This window comes from Heterocephalus glaber, unplaced genomic scaffold (assembly GCF_053883595.1).
Source record: "Heterocephalus glaber isolate CG9 unplaced genomic scaffold, H.glaber_assembly_v1.0 deba00001538, whole genome shotgun sequence".
NCBI lineage: Eukaryota > Metazoa > Chordata > Mammalia > Rodentia > Bathyergidae > Heterocephalus > Heterocephalus glaber.
In genome coordinates this window covers 37,812,350-37,827,038 of record NW_028258333.1, presented here as the reverse complement: position 1 = coordinate 37,827,038, position 14,689 = coordinate 37,812,350, and positions in this window count along the sequence as shown.

Below are 14,689 nucleotides of genomic sequence, written 5' to 3'. Positions count from 1 at the left end.
GAAGTCCAATTTGTCTGAAAATAGGATAGCTACACTTACCTTTTTCAGGTTCCTGTTACATGGAATATTGTCTTCCATCCTTTGATTTTTAGTATATGAATTGTAGGGGGTTAAAATATGTTTCTTCTGCACAGCATACCATGGAATTTTACTTTTTGATTCATTCTTCCAGTCTGCTTTTTTTTATTGGGGACTTGAGACCATTCACATTGAGCTGATTACTATCTACCATTATTGATAGGTATTAACTTTTTCCTCTCATTGGATTGTTTTCCTGTTGATTATTCCCTTCCTTTTCTACTTAACTTCTCACCCTATCCAGTGTATGCATTCTACCAGACCTTTTGTCATTGTTGAATTTCATTTTCTCCTTCTAGGATATCCTTGACAATTTTTTTTGAGTGTTTATTTGGTGGTCATGAATTTTTTTAGGTGTTTTTTCTCATGGAAATATCTTATTTCTCCATTACTTCTGAAACATAATTTGGAGGATATATCAGCCTGGGTTGGAAATTTTTTTTTTACTTGTTTGTTTGTTTGTTTGTTTGTTTATTTTGTTTCTTTTTGGTTTTAGGACTTGAAACACCACTCCAAGCTCTCCTGGCCTTTACAGTCTGTGTTGAGAAGTCTACTATAATTCTAATGCGTTTACCTTTATGATTTGTTGCTTTTCTCTAATAGTTTTTAACATTCTCTTCTTGTGTTGGGCTTCTGGGATTGGATTATGATGTGTTGTGGAGAGGTTCTTTTCTGATGGTGGCCATTTGGGTTCCATATGCCTTATTTATCTGTCTTCTGTGGGTTGATCATTTTGCTTATTAGCCCATTACTTTTTTAGTTATATCTTCTGTGAGCTTGCCAAGCACCTTATTGATCTGTTTTGTTACCTCGTCTGTTATCCTTTCAAATAATTTGCCTGTATGGCTTTTGTTTTCCTCCTCTTTGATACTCTATGGATAAGTTTTGGAGGAATTGGGAGTTTTCAGAGGCATTGCCTGTTTTCTTATGTTTCTATTTTTTGTTTGTTTGTTTGTCTGTTGTGTTGAGGTTTGAAGGATGATTATAGCGGAAAGTGTTGTTGCTAATATGGAGACTTCTTTTGTTAATGTCTACTTTTCAGTGATGCCCTCTGAGCATGGCTAACTATTGGCCTTTGCCTCTGTCCCAAGACCCAATCACCTCTATTTATTTGGGAGGGGAGGCTGAAGCATTTTTGGCCCAGTACCCAGTTCTTTAAGCATAGGCCACAGTACTGTTAATGACACTAAGGCAATTCAAATATTTGCATGCCAAGAAAACCAAATAGCAACGACTGTGTCACCTTGGCTATAGTAATAAAGTCAGCAATAATAATAACACCAAAGACCAACTGGATATTAACAAACCCTAAGAACCAATAATATGCCAAATAGCAACAACTGTGTCACCTTGGCTATAGTAATAAAGTCAGCAATAATAATAACACCAAAGACCAACTGGATATTAACAAACCCTAAGAACCAATAATATGCCACCCTTAAGCATAGAAAACAGATCTATAATTATATTATAAACTCTAAGACTAACCAAATATTGACCTACAATAAACATCTACTAAATGGAAAAATTTTACTTCCATTAACAATTATAACAGGATTCAACACTAATAGCAAAGCGTTAACTAGCTATTTAAAGATTCATATAGCTTAATAGTTATACTACTAGAGGCATAAGGGTTGAGAAACTAGTGAATGAAAAAAGTAAAATTTGAAAAATAATCGATGAAAGATGAGAAGGAGGAGAGAAAAGTGAGATGGAGTCCTACTGAGGAGTAAAGGAAATTAATAGTACTAGAAAACAATCACAAATAAGAATATACAAAAAAAGAAAAAAAATACAGGAAATAAAATAAATATCAAAAGGGAGAAAAAAAGGTGAAAGGGGAAAAGATAAAAGAGGAAAAAGAAAGGAGAGAGAGAGGGAGAGAGAGAGGGAAAGAAAAAACCCTAATCTCCCCCAAGATACTGATAAAGGAAAACAAGAAATAATAATGTTGAAAAAAATCTTAAAAGATTAAGTCAAAAAATTCCTCTGTGTTTTTAAATGAGTGTTTCTCCCCACCAGGATCTGCAGTCTTAAAATCTGGTCAGTCATGATTTTCTCTGCCTAGCTTTAGGGTCCGTGGGTTTGTGAGGTGCCCTCCCTGTACCAAAGGCCCCTCTGTCCATTCACTCCTGACTCTGATAACCATCCAAACTGAGGTGTATGCTTGCTCACATTGGTAGATGGGAAAAACAATCAGCCCTCTGGTCTCTGCTGGATATATGCCATAGCGTAGCCTGTTGGACTTAGTGTCAATATTCACTGGACTTTATTTCTCCCTATGGAGGCCAGGGTCCATGTTCTGCCCAGCCTAAGCTTAAACTTCTCAGGGATCTGTGTCTGCCCCACACCCTCACTGTGGCAGTCTCTTGTGGTTGTCCCTCATCCAGTCATCTTGGGAAGGTGGAATCCCTGAAGCTGCTGGCCAGGTTCATACTTTGTCCCTGGATCTGCTGGCCTGCCAGGCTTACTTCCTCTCCCCAGGCATAGTCCTTGCCCAGGATCAGGTCAGTTGGTTAGTCCACACCTCTGCTGCCCCTTGCCAAAGGGAAGCAAAAATGTAGAGCCAGCTTGAAGTTGGTGGATAGTCGTGCTGTGGGCGGAGGCCTGGAGCTGTGTTGCTCCTGCTGTGGTCAGCACCCTCACGTATGTGTGGTTTGATGAACAATAATCTCTGTTACATTTTCAAAGGCATCTAGAATAGTAATTTCCTTAAAATGTTTGATGAGGTACAACTTTCACAAGATTTTACTCAATTTTTTTAGGAAAAACAATAAATGATGGGGAAAACTTATAATTGTTCCTTCATACTGAGTACTGAAAAGATTAGTATTTTTTTTCCAAATCCTACTGGATTTAAAATTTTTGCATAGTCAGCCCTGAATCTAAAATCACAGCCTTGGAAAGAGTAATGAGTGACAACTTTTAAAGTAAAAATAGAAATGGCCACATTTTTCTGGTCCTTCAATCTGGACTTCTAAAATTTCACAATAGGCAGCCTATGGCCATATTAGCCCTGAGGGGCTTTTGTTTGGTCCACACAGTGTTCATCTACAGAATTTGACATTTTGAACATGGGCATTTCAACTTGCTTTAGTCTCCATCATTTCCCAGTGCCTCACTCATTTGTGTAGTATCAGCTTGTTCTCCTGAAAGCATGCAGGTTGATAACCTTACAGTTTGAGCATCCGAGAGAAAATAATCATTCAAATCAAAATACAAGGAGTTAGAAATGATAGTTGATGCCAATGAAGAGAGGGGTCCCTGTGAGTAACATGAAAGGTGCTAGAATAGTGTTAATCGGTGTGCCATGGTCAATGGAATAAGAGATTTTTTTAAAAGTCAAGAAAGAAAATATTTCCAAGCTGTCCTTCTGACAATGGATTAATTGCCATAATATGTATGGAAGTCAAACACAAACACACACACACACACACACACACAAAACCCAATCAAAAGATAAGAAGTACAAGACCTAAACAGGCATTTCTCAAAAGAAGATACAAACTTGGCCAAAAAATACCTGGGGGACAAAATGGTCAGCATCACTAAACATCAGGGAAATATGAATCCAAACCACAATGAGACATCACCTAACTCCAGTAAGAATAACTAGTCTCAAAAAAGCAAAAGCTTACAAGTGCTGGCAAGGACCAAAAAAAAGGAACCCTTCCACACTACTGGGAGAAATGTAAATTAGCGCAACCATTATGGAAAACAGTATGAAGGTTCATCAAATTTTTTAAAAATGGAACTACCCCATGATCCAACAATCCTACTACTGGGTATACATCCAAAAACAAATGATATCAGTATGTCCAAGAGACAGCTGCACATTTTATTGCAATAGTTAAAAAATGAAAACAACCTAAGTGTCCATCAACTGATAAATGGATAAAGAAAATATGGTACATGTACACCCTAAATAATATTCAGCTATAAAAAAAGAAAGAAACCCTATTGTCTGTGAAAACATGGATAAAATTGGACATTATTATATTAAGTAAAATAAGTCAGACAATGAAAAACAAGCACCACATGATCTCACTCAATCTGGTTGATCTCATAGAAGTTGAGTAGAATGGTGACTTCACACTGTCTTGGGCATGTGAGAAAACACAGCTGTAATAAGTGGAGATGAAATACACATATATAAAAACTTAATCACTAAGGCAAGATAATAAGTGTCCTAGCACAGCCCAGAAAATTTACCATGAGGGGATACAGAATCTGGAGAAAAGTTCACTATGGACTGACATGGGCCAAAAAGGCTTCAAGATGAAAAGAGAATAAAATTTGGTCAGCAACAGCCTGTAGTCGAGACAGACATAGCTGTGTGAGTAAGAGCATGGGTGGTAAAGCATATGCCTATGAGGATGCAAAATTCCTCCTTTATACTAAGAGCCAAGTTGTTGGGAGCAATGGAGAGAGGAAGACATTTTCCAATTGTAAATTAGCATACATAAAAGAGATGACAGGACTTTTGTTTCTGATTTATCAAATTATTTATATAATTTTTTCCAGAACTGAGCAACATTGAGTTTAAGATACAGCAAATCATTCTTTCAAGAAGAATAAAATTATATGAGGGAAGAATAGAATTACCCCTCCCCAAAGTATACGCTGTTTATTATTCATAGTTTCCCTGTGTGTTGGTTATTTACTGACTGTATCACAGCTCCAAATGCACTTTTTTATTGTTGATGTTGTTGTTGTTTTTGTTGTTGTTTGCTTTTTGAGACAGGATTTCACTATGTAGTTCAGGTTGGCCTTGAACTCACTATGTAGCCCAGGCTGGCCTTAAACTCGTGGTGATCCTCCTGTCTCACCCTCCCTATGCTGGGATTATAGGTGTGCACCACCATACTCAGCTAAATCTACCTTCCTGCCAGCTGTCTTGATATGCTGATATACTGAGCCTGTAAACCATGTCAGGGTTTTCCTGGGCTCCCACTGAGACAATGTGAGAAAGAACCCAGGAGTGGTCTGGACTGGGGGGTAGAGGGTGACCCTCCTTCCTGTCTGCAGCACTTCCTGGGAATGTCTGCCCACGAGCAGCATTGCCTAGCTGCAGTGGTTGACTCCAGATCTCAGCAGACTGAGAACCAGCTTCTCGGTGCCCCTCAGAACAATGAGCAAACCCAGGTGTCTCCCATCCTCAGAGCAAAAAGCTCCATCTCTGGGTCCTTCTTCCACCACTTGGTTCTGCTAACTCTACCTCTGGACTTTTGTCTCCCAAGCCATAGTGCTGGCAACTTCTTCCTTTGCTAAATTAATTTTTTCAAAGAAAAGTTCACATAAGATAAAATTTATCATTGTACTTAGTCAGGATTCCTTTTGCCTCTGATGTTTCTCCTCATAGTAAATTTCATCCACTGACCTTCCCCCTGCTGTTTGGCTATAAATTCCCATGTGCCCATGTTATAGTCAGAGCTGAGCAAAGCTCTCTCCTGACTATAAAATGCCTATATAGTGTGTTCCCTATATCTATCATAATGAGCCTGAACAAAGTCTTCCCCACTTTGCTTTTTTTTCTGTTTAAATATTTTTTTCACAATTTGTATTAGTGCATATTATTTATATCTACCTCGCTTTAAAAAATATTAACATTTTAAAGTGTAGAATTCACTGGGTTTTAGCATAGTCACAATGTTATGCAACAATTACCATTATTTAATTCAGTACATAGAATTGTACATGTTTGTATATACACATATGAAGATACAATGCGTATGCCTACATATGTAATATTTTATTTCTATATCTAACTCTATATATTGAAAACTAAATTTCCATCAAAACTTCTAATTTAATCCTACACTATAAGGTTCATTCTAGGTTTTTAGTTTTCTATATTCTTATTCTCTTCTCTAACAATGAGAAACCTGGCTCATACCACCTCATGACACTGACTTATGTCCTCAACACTCCTGTCCACTGACTGCTCTTACTCTGTCATCCAAGCCCAATGAGTTGTCACCCTCATTTGGCCACCTTCCTTAAGTGGCCAGAATCCCACCAGGCCAATAATCTACTTCAAAGTATTTAATTAGAAATATACAAACATAGGTTGTTCTGTAATAGCCTAGCCACTTATTTCCTTTGCAGAAAATGCTATGAACATAATGATAGAACAGACACTGAATGTGTGTTTTCCAGCAATTTTAAGGGATTAACTAGGGTAAAAGTCAGTCTATGTCTGCAAAACAGTGTTTTCTCTAAGAAAAGCTAACTTTATGGGTTTAAATTGATGAATTGGACAACCATTATGTGACATGAGAAAAAACATTGTTCAATAGTTCCTGGTGTGACACAAAAGACAAAGATGACTACTATTTTCTTCTGGATTTTTGCTTTATAGAAACAATAAAAACTGGTCACTTTAAGAAGAATCATGTTTTTCCCAAGGCTCAAAATTAGAATGGGTAAGAGAGTAAATGGCTTCATAGGCCATCTATCCTTGCAATTCAACAGTTTAAAATTATGTAGGAAATTTAAATTGAATTTTTTGCTTGCCCTTGATAAAAATAAAAGCATCTTTATGGAATTGTTAACTACAGTTTCTGGAATGGTTCATACTGGAAGATCTTGGCCCTTGGCTATCAGATACTGCTCCTTCTCTCTTCTTAAGATACATCCTGCCCTGAGCGCTGATGGTGCATTAGTTGGAACCATTGGCGCACTCGTGGGTGTTTAACATCAGCTTTCCAGTAGGGGGAGTGTTCAAATTTGTATACGGAATGTCTCCCAAAGGCCCATGTATTAAAGGCTTGGTTCTCAACTTGGCACTATCGAGAGGCATTAAAATTGAGAGCTGGTCTAGAGTTCAAGCATGTTTCCTTTACTTACAAAGGGACCTTTTCTGGAAACAAATGGGATGCAAGAGTACAAGTGAAGGAAAGTATGAAACAAGCATACTGTTTTGAAGTCAAAATGGGCCTTTACAGTAAAGTATATGTGATCGACCACTCCTCTGCTTGCAGGGTTCTGCTCTACCTGGAAAGAACTGTGAGTTCCAGTCAGTTTCCTAGAGGTTAAAGGTGCCAAGCTAAGGCTTGGCCTGGAGTCTCTCCAAGACGTGGAGCACGTCTGACCCCCACTGGATCCTTGTGGGTACTGCATCTCTAGAACGGCCAGGTCTCAGTAAAAGGCTTTTTCCTCAGCTGACCACTTCTTTTGCTGTGTTGTCAGAATGTTCTACTGGCTTCTATCTTTAATTTCTCCTCTTATTTCTCCCCTAGGGTGGTAGATATCCTGCTATCATTATATAGCATATGGAGTTCATTTTAGTTTTCATTTGATTAGAAAATGAGCCAAGAGAAGGTCTAGGGTTGTTACATGTGTTTTTGGTTTTCATTTCTCTTTTTCTGGACCTCTTGGTGACAAACATGCTGATTCTGTGTTTGTAAGAAGTCCTTCCACTGCCTATTCTATGTTGTCACTTGAAGCACATAGTCTCTTGCGGTCCCTACAGAACAGCAAACCACAGCAACAAAAGAGACACCGTCGGAGCCTTACATCTCCATAGGAAGCAAACCGAGTGCTGTCGATGAAACCTGTGCCACAAGGTCCCGTCTATAATCAGGATACTCGTCTATTGGGCATACTTGCACTTCTGATTCCGTCCGTTCATTTTGGTTTTTCTATGACATCTCTCACCATGGTACCTTGGTGTCCTGAGTCATGAATTAGACTCAGCTAGGGGGAGGCAATGATGGAGTGAGGAGCAGACCTGCTGGTGGGTTTGCTCTGGCCTATTAAGCAATCCCCACTAACTTCTAACCCTGCCTAAATATAAAATAGTTTTATATTACAGATATTTCCCAAAGGAGTGTGTGTGTGTGTGTGTGTGTGTGTACATGCACGCGCTGTATTTAGTGCCCTATATTAAATCAATTTTGATTTTGGATTGAGAGCTAACCCTAACTGCTAATCTTCTCTCTAAAAGGGCGTTTGTATTCCTGTTGAACATAAGTAATGTGTCTTAAGTCTTCTTTCCTCCCCTTCTCTCCATTCCCTCCATCGCTTGATCCCCTTCCCTTTTGCAAAAGATCTATCTCCCTGTTTCTCATTATCTATCTTTTATTTTATTCTTTAATTTATATTTTGGCTTTCTCATGTGAGAGAGATCATGTGATATTTAATTTTGTGTGTCTGATTTATTTCGCTTAACATTGTGGCCTTAAAATGGGTCCATTTTTCTACAGATGCCTCTTTTATCCTTCTTTATGATCTCTTGCTATTTTAAATCCTAACTTGAAACTGATCTCCCTTCCTCAACAGGAATCTGCTTGCCTGTGTACAAATGTCACTTTCAGATACAAAATTCAAAGTCCTTTCTCAAAACTGTTTTCTCTTCTTGTTTCTCTTGCCCAGCAGGGGGACCCCAGGTCACTGCCCGCACAGTGCAGGATCAGGCTACTTTGTTGTGCTGAAAGACTGGCTCACTCCCTAGAGAAATGACATTCAACCCTAGGGTTTCCCAGCACACATACAAAGCACTGGAGAAACAGAGCCCCCTCTCCTGAGACCACAGGTACAATCATCTCTATTTGGGCCTGGGAAGAGCTTTGCAACCACATTCACCCCTGGTAGAGAGAGAGAAAGCAGTTTGGTGCTCTTTCTGAGAATCATGAAAACTGAAGGGGAAAAGCAGAAGAAATTCTGGCCCTGGGCCACTATTCATCTTTGATATCACAAAGGCCAGAGCTGAGTGGAGGGGCAGGCAAGAGCTGGGGGAGCAGGGCGACTCCAGCTCATTGTATTCTCTTGGTGATAAACTTTATAAATGTCCTATTCTTCATCAGTACTACTTTATCATTTTTCATGTTTTTCTCTTTTTTTCCTCCTGATCCTACAGATAATACCCAAATTGTAGAAAAGAAGCTCTTTCAGAGTTGTACAGGCTACATTGTGAATTTTGAACGGAGCACTATCTAGTGATTAGAAAATGTTGCAGTTTCTCACCATGTGGTAATGACATCCTCCATCAGTGCCTATGTGTCAGTCAGTATTTACTAGAGAAACCGATAGAACACAAGATGTATAGACATATATGAGAATTTACAAGATTAGCTTACAGTACCCATCCACAGAGTTGAATGAGGAGGAATCCAGAGGGTCTCTCCGCACACTGGAGACCAAAGGATTCAAAGTTCTGGAGCTCACTGTAGTCCTGTGGGGCTCTGTATCAGGAGGCTGAAGGCACTGAAAGGCAAAGACTGGAGCTCCTCCAAAGAAACAGAAGAGAGCCTGATCTTCCTCGTTTCCCCTTTATAACAGTCAGGCAAGGAGCAGCCCTGGGGTGAATCTCCCACACTCTAAGGTGTGGAATTGCTGAGCCCATTTGGCTAAGCTTCTCTTAGCCAAACTTCTCAAGTTGACACAATCACTCAACCATCACAGTCTATGTGACTTAGCTAAAAGTTATCTTGAGGATTGGGTTAATTTTTTTTTCTAGATTTTTTTTTTTTTGGTACCGGGGATCGAACTTGGGACCTTGTGCTTCAGAGGCAGGCACTGGAACCACTGAGCTAAATCCCTGGCCCCTGGGTTTATTTTTTAATATTAAGTAAGATTGCCCAAGCAGTAAAAAAGTAAAAAATGTTGGTGTACCTGTCATGTTCAGGGAATCATGTACCACATAATGCAAGGCCTACAAATAAGTAAAAAAAAATATATATAAGAATATAAGAAATTGACTGTCTACCTAGGAAGATGAAGCAGAATCCAAAACAAGCAATAAAAAGTATCAAGTGCTCTATTTAATGATAATAATGAGGACGGCTACTGTGTATGGAGTGCTTACTCTGTGCCAGGCACTCAGTTAAGTTCTTTACATACCTTATCTCACTGAATCCCCACAAGAACTTTATGAAGTTGAAACTATTATTATTATCTTAAAGATAAGAAAATGTACACAAGATTCAATTAACTTGCCAGGATTTGATTCCAGACTGACACCAAGACCATCCCCTATATACCAAGAGATCTGCACAGCCTCCGAAGAGCAAAGGGAGTTCACAGATGGGTCATCTGCATGGATTGAGCACAGCCTTCATGGAGAAGGACCCTGGAAGGGAATGTGGCTCAGGGGTGCAGAGACAAAAGGGAAAACCTTGCAGAGCAGGATCAGCAAAAGCACACACAGCTGGGAGTTAAAGGCACAGGGCATCCGGGTTCCAGAATCAAAGCTGCAGCCTGCTGTAGACCCTGTGTGAATGAACAGGAGTTTGAGGATGACAGAAGTCAGGTGCAAAAAGCAGGTTGAAGTCAGGTTATGGAAGGACCTCCTTGAAAAACACTTTTAGAGATTGGTGTCCAAGAAGGTGATCTAGTCCTTTGGCTGGGACAGACCCTAAGTAGATTACTTCAAGAATTCTCCATGTGAGGTGACAACATATGTACTTGAGCTGTGAACAAGAAATACCAACCAGAGATGAAGTGTCACTCATGGGGCCTGGCTAACTTCCAGACCCTGGAATTCCATAGTATAAACCCTATCGGGAAATATTAAACACTACTATATTTTGCAATTTTGACCTAGTTATATACCTCTGAAAAATTCTATATCAAGTCCTTTTCATATACCTGTCATCCTCACAAGTGAGCTTAGTCATCGTCGTCATCAACATCATTATCATTATCATCATCATCATCATCATCATCATCATCATCATCTTATAGATGAGGCAACTGAGGCTCAGAGAACAAACAAATGACTTGGGGAGGGAAGAAGTCGAGGACTGAACCCAGGGCCTCACACATACTAAGCACATGCTTTACAACTGAGATACTCCCAACCCCCACAAGGGACTTATTAAAAGCTTTCTAAATGGGAAATGAGCAAATCAAAGCTCAACTCAGATCATGTCAGTCCACGTTGTTTACTAAAACATTTGCAAACATCAACTGAGCAACTGCTCAGTTACATACACCAAGCACCATGCTAGGTGTTGAATGCACAAAAATAAATAACCCATACCCGCCACTCTAGGGAATTCATGATGATAATATGGATAAACTTAATGGAAATGGTAATTATAGGTGCTAATAATACCTTTTCCAACATGTGCAATTGGGATGAATCTATATAAAATACCCAAGAGCACTTTTCAAAAGTATAAAGCCAGTTCAAATGTAGTATATTTCATCTCTCACTTCTTGCATGAGGGTAGCTGAAAAAAAAGGCCAGCTGCCACTTCTGCAGATTGATATCAAAATGTGATAAGTGATGTTTCTACAGTTTACTATGAGTGGTTCTCCACACTTACAGTCTCTTTGCAAGCCCTGACTGATACAAACCCGCCACCTGCTGGAGCCCAGCAGAACTAACCCTAAATTCCAAGGAAGTGGATGACCAGGGTGGGTCATCTGCACAGACTGCTTTTTCCTCCAACTCTTAAAGCATGTGATGACATGCTCCTGGCCGTCCCCATGTTTAATTGGCAAAGCCTATGAAGTCGAACACTGAGGAAGCTTTCAGGAAAGGAAGTTAGAAATGGTTTGCGTGCAATGAAGTCAAATAAATGGAGCATAAATCACACCCTTGCCACCTACCAGAGATGTCGCTTTGAACACGTTATTCAACTCCTCTAAACCTCAGTTTCATTGTCTGTGAAACAAAATGACAGGCAGTCAAGTACATGTTGAATAAATAAATGAAAAGAATATATGAATACATTTTTGTGGTAAGATCAGAAAACAATAAATGTAAAGCACTTATTATAGCACATGGCACAGAGTCAAAAATAAATGAGTACACCTCACAAGTGCAAGGTTCTGAGTTTAATGCCCAGTACCAAAAAAATGAGTATAAAAATTTATTTAGATCATTTAATCTTTCTCTGCATCAGACATCCCAAAGTCTTCCCATCTAATATATGTGTAGTGAACGATTATTTGGGGATGGGGAATAAAATACAACTTGTCCAAACCCCTTTCTCAGATTTATACAAGCCAAGACCAGTCTCATCATTCACTCAAAATCCAAGGTAAAAAAAAAAAAAAGTAGGTGTTACCTATAGTATATTATCAGTAGAAAAGAGAGGCTATTCTACCTGTTAGGTATATTGTGGGGTTTGCTGTCCATTTGAACATGCATTTGAGATATTCAGTTTTTAGAAACAAGTTTTGGAGGATTACTCTCCAGAAGCCTAATAACAATGACAGAGGTGGCAACAGCCAAGATCACACGTGTACCATTCATGCACTATTGTGTTTATCTTTACAGCAACATTAGGATAAATATTATTATTATTGAATATTATTATTGCCCAATTTTGAGGGAAAAGCAAATAAGGCTCAGCAAACTTTCATGCCACAGACATCAGTGTTTGTGTGCCCAATACCCTCCTTCCTCATTGGCCAAATTCAAATCCTATCCAAGTGCCTACTCATCCCTCCACAAGTGGGTCTGGCTTGCATACAGACCAGGGGGACCCATCACAGAAATCCCCTTCTCCTTGCAGCAGATTTACTTAAGCTGGAGCAAATGACCTAGTGATGTTCAATTATTCATAAGAGAAGACTGCTGGGTGCCTTCTGGGGGAGGATTGCTAGCTAATAAAAAGAGACACAAGGGAAGAAAATTTCCTTTATCTTCCATCAGGTGCTGTGTCTGGAGTTACTCACAGAACTGAGGAGCTGATGATGATACTGATATGTTGAAATTGCAGGGTAAAAAAATGGAAAGGGGGGCGGGGATTTAGCTCAGTGGTGCTGCTGCCTGCCTAGAAAGCACAAGGTCCTGAGTTCAATCCCCGGTACCAAAAAAAAAAAAAAAGGAAAGAACTTGAGTGTGACCCATTAAGTTATCAAGGTTAGATTTTTAAATATAAGTTTCATCATATTTTCCAAGGTTAAAAGTCATTTGTGCATTGTCAAATCTCCACCACCATGTGCCCTGAATTCGTCTATTCTTATTTCCTTATTTTTTGGAGGTTTCCTCAACCTCTTATGCTGGTTGAGCTGGTGTCATCTAAGAAAGGTATTCAGAGAAAATTTTGAATTTTTCCACACAAAAATTGTTCTCCACTACATACACATTAGCTGAGAAGACTGCAGGGTGCTCTGTGTTAAATAAATTATTTTGTATTCATAGAGTAGAAGACTATGGAAGCAGAAAGGAGAAAGTTCTTTGTACAGTATACTATTGGTCAGGATAGGTCAGGTTATGCTGCATTAACAAGTTAACCACAAAATTTTAACAGCATGACACAGCAAAAAGGTTTATTTTTAGATCATGTTTTATGTCCAATTCAAATTTTCAGAATGTCCTGCTACCCCTAATCACTCATGGCTGACGGAGGCTCCAATGATTTATGCCACTGCCATCTGTACATATTGTTTTCAGGGTCTTCTGCTGTGTTGGCAAAAGAGAATTGTAGACTATCTCATACTGGAAATGACAACATATATATCACCTACTCACAACTATTGTCCAGAATTTCTTACATGGACTTCCCTAAAAGGGGCAAGGGTTGTTCACTGAATCCATAAAGGAGATAAGAACCAGAGAGCAGTAATTATCTCTGTCACTGAAAGCTTCCATTTGAGTTTTCTAAAAGATAAAGAAGGTGCGCCTCTCTCTCTCTCTCTCTCTCTCTCTCTCTCTCTCTCTCTCTCTCTCTCTCTCTCTCTCTCTCTCCTCTCTCTCTTGAAAAAGCAGAAAAGGAACAGAAGAAGAAGCCTAATACATGAGGTGGGCTCCCTTTATAACAACCCACTCTTGCAAGAACAAACTCATACCTTGAAACCAGCATTAATCGCTTCCAAGGGCAGAGAGGGCAGAGCCTTTATGGTCTAACCACCTTTCACTGGGCCCCTCTTGAAGGTTCTGCCTTCAATTGTAGCACTGCCACACTGGGGACCAAGCTTCCCGCAGATAAAACTTTCAGAGATACACTCAAATCATATCCAAACCATAGCACTCATTCTCATTTTCTGAAGTATGCATTGGTACCTTCAGAAGTCAGATGATAGCAGACTGAATGCAAAAATAGATATGAGAAGCCAATTGTCTTCTAATAGAAGCCATTTCTCTAATTGACAGATTTCCCAGGTGTCATGGAGATTTGCAAACATTGTACAGGAATGTAAAGTAACATCATTCTTTGCTCAAATGTTTTGGAAAATAACTTAATGTTCTTATATTTTTCATGCATGTGTTAACTGATAGTGGATTTGTCATTATAGCATTAAGTAAACTAGCAAAAAAATTTTAACATTCTCAGTTTTTATTTCAAGTACGGTATATTATTTTTCCTTTACTATAACAAGACACCTGTGGCAAGCTAGTTTTATAAAGAAAATTAGGTTTGTTTAGTTGACAGATCTGGAAGTCCAAGCATATGATTCAGGTTCTGGCGAGGACCACTCTTGCCTGCAATACCTCATGGTGGATGACAACACTGAGAGTGCATGTGAGAGAAGGAGATCACCTCTCAAACTAGGAAACCAGAGAGAAGGTGAATGCGGTCCAAGAATCCCTTCTGAAGGTACCACCCCCAAAGACCCAAGGATCTCCCACCAGGCCTCGCCTCTTTGAAGATCCATCACCTCACTGGGGACCAAGCCTCCAATATTTGAAACTTTAGGGGTCAAACTA